Below are 4,977 nucleotides of genomic sequence, written 5' to 3' on the forward strand. Positions count from 1 at the left end.
TACTGCTGGAAATGGAACCGGATTTTAATGTTTTAAGTCCGTAAAATGACCTCTGACCCAACAGAACACACATATATATAATATATATACACAGAGAAACTTATTAAACATATAAGACGCGTACGTAAACCCTATCAGTGGAAAACGCTTGTAGTTATTATGTTGAATTCCAGTAGAGAGATTAGAGAACATTATTTTCGGTCATCATTTTCAATTAGAGATGATGGATGATGTGAGTTTATTTCTGGTTGTTTTTTCTTTAAATGCCACTTATAGGAAGTAAGTTAATTTACATAACAAAAATAATTGAAGATAAAAACTGCATTTATTTAGTTTTCAATCGTCTAAATACTATCGAATTTGAAATCATTAACGGGTTTCAAGCCAACTTTTTAATTTATGTTATCTAATGTCAACAAACTAGAATATATATATGCTACTAACGTGTTGCCCGTCAAAAATGACGGGGCAAGTACTACCACTCCCATCCCATAATATACCCTAACTTCACATTTCATAGCTAACTGAAACAAATTAATCAAGCTTGATCCACAAAGAGGCAGAAAAGTGCAGTCGATGCAGTCAAACGTCGGTAAATTCCTTTGTGAGACAATCAAAATTAAGATCGCTCATGAAATGAATTCGTGACGTATTCATAGAATAATTATTGGGAAAAAATCAGTTATATTAACTGAAATGCCCGGCATGGCCAGGTGGTTAGGGAGCTCTACTCGCAATCTGCGGGTCGCGGGTTCGAATCTCCGTCCCACCAAACATGCTCGCCCTTTCAGCCGTGGGGGCGTTATAATGTGACAGTCAATCCCACTATTCGTTGGTAAAAGAGTAGCCCAAGAGTTGGCGGTGGGTGGTGATGACTAGCTGCCTTCCCTCTAGTCTTACACTGCTAAATTAGGGACGGCTAGCGCAGATAGCCTTCGTGTAGCTTTGCGCGAAATTAAAAAACAAATCAATTAACTGAAATAGAAAAGCCAGTGCGTTTTGGTAATACTATGTTACAACAATGGCTTTCATGTCATGCTGCTTATCAACAATATAACCTAATATTGTTGTTAGTCTGTTTACCAAAACTATAAAAGGAAATGTATAGATAATGAAACTGGAAAAAATATTTGTTGATTTCTTAATTTAGAGTCTCCGTTGATTTAGAAGTTTTTTTTTTAAAAAACGTTGGTGATATAACAGAAAATAGCTTAATTCATAAACGATTTAAGTTTAAAACTGAATCGTTATTTTTACTTTCATGATAAATTGTATGCACTTGGCTCTAGGCTAGGTGATCCCAATACTCATTACACTTATAAGGTTTCACGACAATCCCTTCACGGTCCCCTTGCACCCCCGTCACTAAAATCGTAATGAGATAAATGCATTTTGGCTTTTATGACTCCTCCTATTTCGAGAAATCAAGCGCGACGTGACACACACTGGCTTTTATATCGGTTAGATTAAAATTAAAAAGTTATTGTTTATATTTTTGCCCATACAATCCCTTTAAATGTGCGATAAATGTTTTAGACATTTGTGGACGAAATGTGTGGTTACGAAGATTACTTCAATACTATCGAAGCCCTAACTAATAAATGATGTACTTACATCTCTTACACTTGCAATATACTTATTTCAAAACAATAACATAATAAACATCTTTATAAATTATTTCACCAAATTACAACGTTAAAAAATACCGTTTCAAAGTTTTTACCGGTTGTTTTATTTTTAAAAAAATATCAAACTTAAAATATCACCTGCAAATTTCAATCAATAATGTTTAGCTAATTTTTAATTACTAAACAAACATATACATATATACATACACACATAACCCCCCCCCCCCACATATATATATTATAATAATAAGTGCATATTTGTTTTACCAAACTTTTCATTACTTAACCGGATTCATAGCATCATAGGTTACTTTTCAGTATAAAAATGTGTAAATAATAAATTTAATATATCTTTAGAACTACCCACGGTGTAGTTAAGGTAGATCTGAATAGTTGTAAAAACCGTTCAAGTTAAGAACAGCTTGTTATGCATTTTCATATTGAAAAGAAACCTTGAAAATTATTGTTTAGATATGTCTACACCGCTACAATCTGTCGATTTGTAATAATCTTCTTCAAATTAAGCAAGTATTGTAAATAAATATTTCGTTATACATTTTACTAATCCTTACTGTATATATAGTGTAAAAAAGCTTGTTTTTGAAGCAAAACAATAAAAACCTACTTTACATAACTCTAAACTGGAACTATAACTATAACTGGAAAGTGTACATAATGCACACATCACTTATCATTTAAAAATATTAATATAAACGAGAGGGCTTAATATGCCGCATCTAATATAAAAACGTAAGCAGATAGAATTAGACACACAAACTTATCACATTACAAATGATACTTGAGACGCAGGGTTTTTTTCTTTTGAAAATTCAGTGACTTGTTCTACACTTGATAATAATTTAATTTTGAAGTATGATACAAGGGATTGTTCTACACTTGATAGTAATCTAATTTTGAAGTATGATATAAGGGAAATGTAATATGTTAAGACAGCGACGTAAATACGACAAAAATGGTAGGTAAACGGTAAGCTCTTGATAACGTGATCTTATTTTTATTCGTTTGTTTTTTACCGCAAAATTATATGCTGAGCTACCTTTGTTGTGTTCACGGCGGGTGTCGAAAGCCATTTATAAGCCCCCAAGATTTCTGCTGAGCAACCCGAGAGCTCAGTCCTTTAAATAAAACAATATAATGTTGATAGGACTTCTAAATTAACTTTTATCTTGAAATATTTAGAATTTTTCATTTATTGCGACTACAACTATAAGGTTGTGGGTTTGTTTGTTTGTTATGGATTTCGCGCAAAGCTACACGAGGGCTATCTGCGCTAGCCACCCCTAATTTTGCAGTGTAAGACTAGAGGGAAGGCAGCTAGTCATCACCACCCACCGCCAACACTTGGGCTACTCTTTTACCAACGAATAGTGGGATTTACCGCCACGTTATAACGCCCCCACGGCTGAAAGGGCGAGCATGATTGGTGTGACGGGGATTCGAAACCGCGACCCGCAAATTGCGAGTCGAGCGCCCTAACCACCTAGCCATGGTGGGTTTGTTTGTTGAAATTTGCGCAAAGCTACTCGAGGGCTATCTGCGCCAGCCGCCCTTAATTCAAAAGTGATAGACTAGAGGGAAAGCAACAAGTCAACACCAGGTCAAGAGAACAATTATAAATTATCGAAAAACCACATGTAACAATATATGGAGAAAAAACCACATGTAAGAATAAAAGGAAAGTTCTGATTTTTCACCAAAAACACTTTATTTAGAAATAATATTTCTAAGTTACAGTAAAAATAAAGTTAATAAAAATTTCTTTTTTCTTCTTTTTTTCAAGTAATTGCTTCCGGTAAAAAGTTTAAAAGGAAGTGACGTCAAACAGGAACAAATCTGCACGAAGAATGGAAACATTTGAGGGTCATTGTTTTTTTTTATTTTGTTTTGTTTATACATGACTCACTGGAATGGGATTTATCAAATATAATATATTTGTGAGTCAGCTATTTTTAATACTTAAACTTGTAATCTAATAGATAATTAATAATGAGACGGATATGGCCTATAGGCTGTCGCTTGAACTCCTCTGACTTAAATATTAGTTTTCACGGGTGACTTTTAACTAGTCAAATACGACCACCAGATCTCGTTACACCTAGCGCACACGTGTAACACAATATATTATATTTGGTAAACCCCATTCCAGTGAGTCATTTATAAACAAAAAAATAACGGCCCTCCAACGTTTTCATCCTCTACAGTCCAAACCCGCTGCTCGTGAAAGGTTAAACTACCCTGATTTTAGACAATTAAGATTAGTTTTATTGTTTGTTAAACTTCATTTGAGAATGTTATAAAACTGAGTGTGTAACCTGCATGCGATAACCTTTCAGTTATAATAGGTAATTTTCAAACATCAATGAGCATACTTTTCATGGGCATCATCCGAACCTAACTACACTTGAATACACTTCCGTTCCTGCTCGTCAGATAATATTTATAACTTTTTTTAATAAAAAAATTATAATGCTAGATATATCAGTTATACGATATATCCCAGGATTTCTGATGGGAAATCACTTTTTGTTTCGCCTCCTGGGTGGCAATTGTTTTGGGAAAAGATTTGAAGAATTTGATATCCAAGCTATTTCAGTCGGCTACTAACCCAGCATGATTTTAATTACGAAGGGCTTAAGTACTAAAATAATAAATTATTTAAAGCAATCATAACTAGTTTGACCTGAAACATACAGTCCTGCAACAGATAATCAATTTATCATAACTAGTTTGACCTTCAACAGATAATCAATTTATCATAACTAGTTTGACCTTCAACAGATAATCAATTTATCATAACTAGTTTGACCTGCAACAGATAATCAATTTATCATAACTAGTTTGACCTGCAATAGATAATCAATTTATCATAACTAGTTTGACCTTCAACAGATAATCAATTTATCATAACTAGTTTGACCTGTAACAGATAATCAATTTATCATAACTAGTTTGATCTTCAACAGATAATCAATTTATCATAACTAGTTTGACCTGCAACAGATAATCAATGTATCATAACTAGTTTGACCTGCAACAGATAATCAATTTATCATAACTAGTTTGACCTGTAACAGATAATCAATTTATCATAACTAGTTTGACCTGCAACAGATAATAAATTTATCTCCTAGACGTTATTTTTTAATTTCTCCGTAACAGATTTAAATCTGTTTGTTTGTTGTTAAGCCCAAAGCTACACAACGGGCTATCTGTGTTATGTCCACCATAAGTATTGAAACCCGGTTTTTAACGGTGTGAGCCCTCAGACTTACTACAGAGCCACTGAGGTAGTTTTAAATCGGTACATGTTTCTAAATGTCATTTTAAA

Source organism: Limulus polyphemus, unplaced genomic scaffold (assembly GCF_000517525.1).
Source record: "Limulus polyphemus unplaced genomic scaffold, Limulus_polyphemus-2.1.2 Scaffold642, whole genome shotgun sequence".
In the NCBI taxonomy this organism is placed as follows: domain Eukaryota; kingdom Metazoa; phylum Arthropoda; class Merostomata; order Xiphosura; family Limulidae; genus Limulus; species Limulus polyphemus.